This window comes from Chiloscyllium punctatum, chromosome 19 (assembly GCF_047496795.1).
Source record: "Chiloscyllium punctatum isolate Juve2018m chromosome 19, sChiPun1.3, whole genome shotgun sequence".
NCBI classification, from domain to species: domain Eukaryota; kingdom Metazoa; phylum Chordata; class Chondrichthyes; order Orectolobiformes; family Hemiscylliidae; genus Chiloscyllium; species Chiloscyllium punctatum.
Genome location: NC_092757.1, coordinates 44,786,169 through 44,794,614, shown reverse-complemented (window position 1 = coordinate 44,794,614; position 8,446 = coordinate 44,786,169). Strand labels below are relative to the sequence as shown.

General features: G+C 42.9%; 2 non-coding genes across 2 annotated transcripts; both read left to right on the top strand.

The window, feature by feature from the left end:
- The first annotated feature begins 2,478 nt into the window (after window positions 1-2,478).
- Window positions 2,479-2,597, top strand: LOC140491716 (5S ribosomal RNA). The gene has a single exon (XR_011963387.1). It is a non-coding gene; the product is annotated as a 5S ribosomal RNA (ribosomal RNA).
- A 5,423-nt stretch (window positions 2,598-8,020) lies between these two features.
- On the top strand, window positions 8,021-8,139 carry LOC140491675 (5S ribosomal RNA). The gene has a single exon (XR_011963356.1). It is a non-coding gene; the product is annotated as a 5S ribosomal RNA (ribosomal RNA).
- Window positions 8,140-8,446: the final 307 nt, after the last annotated feature.

Here is an 8,446-nt window from a genome sequence, read left to right as displayed (position 1 = left end):
AAACAGGTAGAACTACTGGGTAAGAAGATACAATCTTTCACCCCTCCTGATGATCCTGAAGTAGTAAAATTTATAGAGGTAAAGGACTTCCAACAGACCATTGAAATAGAAACTGGGTACAGGGATCCAAATGCCTGGGTTGAATGGGTAAAGTATACTGTGAAAAGTCTGAACAAAAGCAATTGCTCTGCATGTGCCTCCGGTCGGCCAGTGGCCCAGGTGGTTCCCTTTCCGCTCGGGTGGAAGGGGGACAGGAAGGGCATGAAATGTATGATAGCCCTGTATCAGGATGAGACTGCATGGAATGATAGGAATTGTACCTCCCCTATCTCTGATGTTCCCTCCCTTGGAGAAGAAAGATGCAAAAGCTCCCCCCCTGTTTTCTGCCGCAGTTGGAAATCACACAGCCTGTGTGTGTAGACGAGGTACAAGTCGGTCGAATGATTTGGGGGAGCTGAAATTATGTACAGAGATTAAGAATGTTACCGAAACGGAGAAGGGAGGGAACTACTCAGCACTAAAGGTTCCCCGAGCGGATCTGTGGTGGGACTGTGGAGGGAAAATATTGAGACCCACCCTCCCTCCAGATTGGAGAGGGATATGTGCAATTGTACAATTGGCAATTCCATTTACCCTGGCATTTGAGAAGGAGAAGATAGGAGGGAAAAAGGGAAGGGGTAAGAGATTACTGTTAGACACTTCTTTCGATGATAGGATTTATCTCGATTCGGTAGGAGTCTCTAGGGGGGGTACCTGATGAATCCAAGGGTCGTAACCAGATTGCAGCAGGCTTTGAATCAGCTCACTTCTGGTGGGTAACAATTAATAAAAATGTAGATTGGATAAATTACATTTTCTATAATCAACAGCGATTTATAAATTATACAAGAGATGCGGTTAAAGGAATATCAGACCAGCTTGATGCGACAAGTAGGATGGCATAGGAAAATAGAATGGCCCTTGATAGGGTTTTAGCAGAAAAAGGGTGTGTGTGTGTGTGTGATGTTAGGAGGAAGCTGTTGTACCTTTTATTCCTAATAACACTGCACCTGATGGTTCAATTACTCGGGTTTTAAGAGGATTGACTACCTTAGCAGAGGAATTGGCTGAGAATCCAGGAGTAGACACATCTCTCACAGGATGGCTCGAGTCCTGGATTGGAAGGTAGAAGGGGATGGTGGTTTCTATCCTTCCTTCCCTGATAGTAGTAGTCGGGGTATTGGTGGCCATTGGCTGTTGTATCATACCCTGTATACGAGGGCTCACCCAAAGACTGATTGAAACAGCCTTGATGAAACAGGTGCCCCTAAAAGAAAAATGCAGAAGATAACAAATAGTAATTAAAAGAAAAGGGGGAAATTGTGGGATATAGGTAAATTAACGTTACTTCTGCAATTCCATTTTCCAAAGTAAAGTGAACTCACACCAGCATGTAATTGTTTTTGCCACGAGCTGAGTCAACAAGAATGGAAACGATGTGGAGGAAATATATAATTGTTTTTGTATTAGCTAAAATTGTATGTTAGAATGAGATGTGCCATTAAAACATTACGGACAAATAGATAAGATGTTGTGAGGGGATGAAGTTAAGCTAGATACGCTTGTACAAACAGTAGGTATAAACATCTGCTTCCCACTTTTACAAAAACACAGGAACAAACCTCAATTAAAAGGGTCATAGGGATCAGAATGGCCTCAGGAAAGGCACAGATGAAGGGGGTAGATAATGATGAAGAAAGAATATGCCTAACAATGACTTACAGCAGGATGAAGTCAAACAGGCTTGTGAGGCCAGGAATAAGCATTTTGTCACAGACAAGGCCGGATAAGGCAAGAGATACACAGGGGTAATGGGGGCCGGTCTTAGGGAAGTGGAAGATGTAAGCAGGGGAGGAGCAATGTAAAACAAAAGACATCAAATCATACATAATATTTATATGAATTGAACTTGGTGTGTATGTCCTCTACCTTATAGGCAGTGGACATCTCACCCACTTGCAAGTGCAAAATAAAGGACACTGCTGATTCAGATTTTGTCTCGGACTGCAATTATTAAGGTGTGTGAGCTTTGTTTCTCACAGTACGAAGGGCCAGAGGCTTGTATATGAAGTTGGGCAAGAGCTGAGCCATGATGTTTGAATGGAGGCAGAGGTTGTAGGGGCTAAACAGCGTTGTGGTGTGTGTATGTTGCTGTGGTTATAATTTGGAAAGGAGTTTATTTGTGAAGCAGTTTGGATGGGCATGTAATGAAATGGAGTGGAGTGAGTGTGAAAGAGTTGATCCTGTTGTGTAATAAACGTGTGTGTGTGTGTGTGTGTGTGTGTGTCTAGGGTGAAGTAGAGGAACTGAAGATGGAGATGGGAGAATAGAAAGGCAAAGGAAAAAGAAATGTTTTTGTGCAGTATGATTGAATGGCAAAATGTTGTTGTAAATGCAGCAGTGTGCGCCTTTAAGGAAGCAGAAATGGAAGCAGTCTGTGCCTACGGCCATACTAGTCTGAAAACGCCCGATCTCGTCTGATCTCGGAAGCTAAGCAGACTCAGGCCTGGTTAGTACTTGGATGGGAGACCGCCTGGGAATACCAGGTGCAGTAGGCTTTTGCAGCCACCAGAGGTTGCTCACAGCTTCGCACTCTCACACTCCCATTCATCAAACAACGTCCTTTTAACTACTCGCTTCGTCTCTCTGTCTCACTTTTTCTTGCCCAATTTCATTGTTCAGCTTCTTCCCCCAATACACAAACACATCATTACTGCTTGAGATTGGAGCAAACGCACCAGGAACACCAAAGCAGCAAGTATTTTATTGAAGAGCACAAACCGTGGTTTTTATTAAGTGATGCCTCACTTTCGATGATCACACTTCCCTGATCGATGTCAGCGTTCCCCTGTTTTCTAACAATCGTCTAACTAGTGGTGTGGATAGGGTCTGAAAGCAACAACGTTGTGGTGAGGGCTTGTCAGGTGAAGGGTGTTTTACAATATCTGCACTCACCGGTCGGGTTCATACAACGGTGGATCGATATGGTTAAGGCAGGAAGAATGGGTCAGCAAACACAGCAAGTTCAATCCTTGTAATGATGATTATTACACATCAGCAGCAAATAATAAGATAAGTGTAAAGAGTGAGTATTTAAAATGCCAGGTACAAAAATCAAGGCTTATTCTCTAACAGCCGAAGCCTTCACAAACAGATCGGCCTAATAATGGCACAAATGGTGATGAATGGTTCGATCTAATTGACATCGCTGTGCCTTAGTTACAAGTTGACCAAGGTAGAGAAATAACGTTTCCAGAGTGCAGACTATTAACAATAGTAAGGTGGGATTTGGAAAGAGGAGTAGCCCCTGTGGGATATAGGTAAATTAATGTTACTTCTGCAATTCCATCTTACAAAGTAAAATGAACTCACACCAGCGTGTAATTGTTTTTGCCACAAGCTGAGTCAACAAGAATGGAAACGATGTGGAGTAAATATATAATTGTTTTTGTATTAGCTAAAATTGTTTGTCAGAATGAGATGTGCCAGTAAAACAATGGTAGACATTACAGGCAAATAGAGAAGATGTTGTGAGGGGATGAAGTTAAGCTAGATACGCATGTACAAACAGTAGGTATAAACATCTGCTTCCCACTTTTACAAAAGCACAGGAACAAACCCCAATTAAAAGGGTCATAGGGATCAGAACGGCCTCGGGAAAGGCACAGATGAAGGGGGTAGATAATGATGAAGAAAGAATATGCCTAACAATGACCTACAGCAGGATGAGGTCAAACAGCCTTGTGAGGCCAGGAATAAGCATTTTGTCACAGACAAGGCCAGATAAGGCAAGAGATAAACAGGGGTAATGGGGGCCGGTCTTAGGGAAGTGGAAGATGTAAGCAGGGGAGGAGCAATGTAAAACAAAAGACATCAAATCATATAAATATTATGTATGAATTGAACTGGGTGTGTGTCCTCTATCTTATAGGCACTGGACATCTCACCCATTTGCAAGTGTAAAATAAAGGACACTGCTGATTCAGATTTTGTCTCGGACTGCAATTATTGAGGTGTGTGAGCTTTGTTTCTCACAATTGGGGGCTGTCCGGGATTTTCTTCCATCACCGGGGGGAGTGGCTGGCCTTGGACACCGGGAAGACGCATCCCGTTCCCCATTGAGGAGCGGTCTCGTGTCCTGGTTTGGTCTGCTCCCTTGGCAGACTGGTACGAATCCCACAAGAGAGACATCTGAATCAGACAGGGATAGGCGTTCGATAGAGAATACGGCGACAAGGGGCCAGGCAACTCTGTGCACAGACCAAGGTAAGAAACCTGACTTTTAAGTATTGCCTTGGTGGGCGGGATTGAGTTTTAGTAGTTAATAAGGGACTAACGAAGGAACTCAATATGGGTTGTGCCGTGGGTAGGGAAAAGCCTCCGGGAAAACAAAAGAAGGAAAAAGCAATGGAAATGGAGGCGGGGTCCCTTCCAACGTACCTCCAGAAAGTCCTTTGGGGAGGATGTTGTGGAATTGGCAAAATAATACTTGTACAGGGGAAAAAGATGATTAAATATTGTTGCTTCGTATGGACTAAGGAATCCATTCTTCGTCCCGCCTCTTCTGGACAAAATACAGGTCGGACAAAGACTGGGTTTGTAAATATCTGAATTTATTTGTCAATGAGTGAGAGAGAGAGAGAGAGAATGAAAAGAGCTGTACAGCTGGTAGAAAGTTTAACCCTTTGTGATTTGGTTTGAATGCACATTTGTTTGTTGGTGATTGAATGTTTGCGTTTTATTCCCTGGAGCTTGAGTTCCGGGACTGTTTTGAATCTGATTTTTATTATGGAAACTTAACATGATTTCTTTAAAGGTGAAGGATTCTATAGAGATTATGAAAAAAAAAGAATGATAACTCCTGTTCTTCTCACAGGTCATAGCTGCCTTACTATCAGTTTCTAACTAATCTCTTTTATCTTTACATGAAAGCGATTTATGGAGGACAGTTGAAGTTTCAGTTCAACATTAGATTGTAGTAAAAACAAAATTCTATGGTTAATATCTGTGACCTTGGATTCGGCCATTGTTCATGCATTAGAGGTTTTTGTTAAACTTGAATAGACAAATTCTTTTAAGGCAGCTCTGATTATTTCACGACCTATAGTATTGTAATTGAGCAATGATTGGTCAGCACTACTTAAGAAAACTAATTTTGGATTTAAATTAAGGGACTAAAACTGGGTGAGTACAGTGGATTTCAAAATTGAGAACTGTATGCATTTTACATTTTGAATATTAAATACTGAATAAATGAACGTAAATATATAAATATATTTACAAGTTTGGAACAGGCTTTAAAGTTAGTCAAGCATGAATTGATGAATTGGTGTTTGAAGTTATGGGGAGCTAGAAATACTGCAATATTTCTTTAAAAAAGAAAAAGGGGAAGAACGTAATGACTTATCCCCTTCGGGAGGTACCAATAGGGGACAAAGAGATTGGGTTTGTAAGTGTCCCCCTCAGCAGTGGGGAGGTCAGAACATTTAAAAAAGAAATGAAGGTCCTGGTTGAGGATCCGATAGGGTTGTCTGAACAAATTGATCAATTTTTGGGGCCCAGTCTGTATACCTGGGCTGGGTTAATGTCTATTTTGAATATACTATTTACTGGGGAAGAAAGGGGACTTGTATGGGGAGCAGCCATTAAAATATGGGACAGGGAACACCCCATTGGAGATGGGGATGCTGGACAGGGAGAGGTGAAGTTTCCCCTCAGAGACCCCCAGTGGGAAAATCAAAATACAGAGCATAGAGGAAAAATGAGGGAATTGAAAGACCTGGTTCTAAATGGAATAAGAGAGGTAGTTCCGAAGTCACAGAATTTGACTGAAGCCTTTGAAGTTAGACAGGAGAAAGGTGAGACTCCCTCAGCTTTCTTGCAAAGATTAAGAGACTCAATGCGGAAATATTCTGGAATGAACCCTGAGGACCCAGTGGCACAGGGTCTTTTGAAAGTACATTTTGTGACAAAGGAATGGCCAGACATACAGAGAAAGATACAGAAGATAGAAGGGTGGAGTGAAAAGCCATTAGATGAATTGTTAAGAGAGGCACAGAAAGTGTTTGTAAAGAGAGAGGATGAGAGACAGAAACAGAAGGTGAAAATGATGGTAGCTGCGGTTGATGAGGTAGTTACGAAAACAATGGAACCGATAGTGACCAACCGGAGCGGTGGGTGGCAGCATGTCGGACAGAGAGGACAAGGGGGAGCGTTTGATAGAGGGTTCGAGTGACAGGGGCAGAGCTGGAGGTCTCCACAGGCAGGATGCTATTATTGCGGAAGGATAGGGCACTTTAAGCAGGAATGTCCTGCTCTGAAAAGGGAAGAGAGGGCAATTCCGCTTATGAATTTTGATGAAGAATAGGGGTGTCAGGGGTTCCTGCCCTCGGGGGGGCCTACCAGGAACCCTTGATAAACCTGAAGGTGGGACCCTGTAGGGAAGAGGTAGTCTTCCTAGTAGATACGGGGGCAGCACGGTCATCGCTGAATTTTAAACCAAAGAAAGTAGGAATGTCAACACGGTCAATTACTGTTTCGGGGGTTAAAGGGGAGGGGTTTACTGTTCCAGTAGTTGAACCTATGATGATAGAAGGTCCTAAGGATAGGGTCAAAGGGGAATTGTTGTATATCCCTGATATAGGAAGTAACTTATTAGGGAGAGACTTAATTATCCTCTTAGAACTGGGGATTGGAATTCGGGAAAAAGAATTAGTTGTACAAAAGGCAATGTTGACAAAGGATGTGGAGAGAGAGATAGACCCTATTGTATGAGCTAGAGAAGGGAATTGTGGAAAACTACAGATCCCTCCCCTTGAAGTAAATTTTTAAAAAAGGAAAAGGGGACGTTGTCTGTGAGCGACAATATCCCATTTCCACAGAAGGTAAACGAGGACTGCAGCCAGTAATTGAAGGATTGATTAGAGATGGACTGTTGGAGCCATGTATGTCTCCCTATAATACCCCAATCCTACCAGTGCGGAAATCCGATGGAACTTATCGATTGGGGCAGGATTTGAGAACATTAAATCGCATAGTACAGATCAGGCACCCAGTGGTACCAAACCCCTATACGTTATTAAGTGAGATCCCTCATGATCACAAATGGTTGGGCTTGTCCCTTGGCAGAGGAAGGTAGGAATATGTTTGCCTTTGAGTGGGAAGACCCTAAGACAGGACAGAAACAGCAATACCGGTGTACTGTGCTCCCCCAGGGGTTTACAGAATCCCCGAATTTATTTGGACAGATGTTAGAACAAATATTGGAGAAATTTAGCAGCCCCAAGGGGACCACCCTGTTGCAGTATGTAGACGACCTCTTAGTAACAGGAAAAAGAAGAGAGAGAGTAGTAGAAGCCACAAACAAATTATTGAATTTCCTGGGTCAGCAGGGACTGCGATTATCAAAAAACAAACTACAATATGTGGAGCGAGAAGTGAAATACTTGGGACATTTAGTTAGTGATGGAAAGGGAAAGATAAGCCCAGAACGGATAGAGGGAATAGTGGGGATGTCACTGCCCAGCACTAAACGGGAGTTACGCAAATGTTTGGGTCTAACGGGTTATTGCAGATTGTGGATTGATCCCTATGCACAGAAGACGAAGAAATTATATCTCAAACTATTAGAGGGGGAACCAAAATGTCTAAATTGGGATGATGAGGAAAAAGAACTAGTTGAGAAACTCAAAAGAGATCTGTTGCTGTGGTTATAATTTGGAAAGGAGTTTATTTGTGAAGCAGTTTGGATGGGCATGGAATGAAATGGAGTGGAGTGAGTGTGAAAGAGTTGATCCTGTTGTGTAATAAACGTGTGTGTGTGTGTGTGTCTAGGGTGAAGTAGAGGAACTGAAGATGGAGATGGGAGAATAGAAAGGCAAAGGAAAAAGAAATGTTTTTGTGCAGTACGATTGAATGGCAAAATGTTGTTGTAAATGCAGCAGTGTGTGCCTTTAAGGAAGCAGAAATGGAAGCAGTCTGTGCCTATGGCCATACTAGTCTGAAAACGCCCGATCTCGTCTGATCTCGGAAACTAAGCAGACTCAGGCCTGGTTAGTACTTGGATGGGAGACCGCCTGGGAATACCAGGTGCAGTAGGCTTTTGCAGCCACCAGAGGTTGCTCACAGCTTCGCACTCTCACACTCCCATTCATCAAGCAACGTCCTTTTAACTACTCGCTCAGTCTCTCGGTCTCACTTTTTCTTGCCCAATTTCATTGTTCAGCTTCTTCCCCCAATACACAAACACATCATTACTGCTTGAGATTGGAGCAAACGCACCAGGAACACCAAAGCAGCAAGTATTTTATTGAAGAGCACAAACCGTGGTTTTTATTAAGTGATGCCTCACTTTCGATGATCACACTTCCCTGATCGATGTCAGCGTTCCCCTGTTTTCTAACAATCG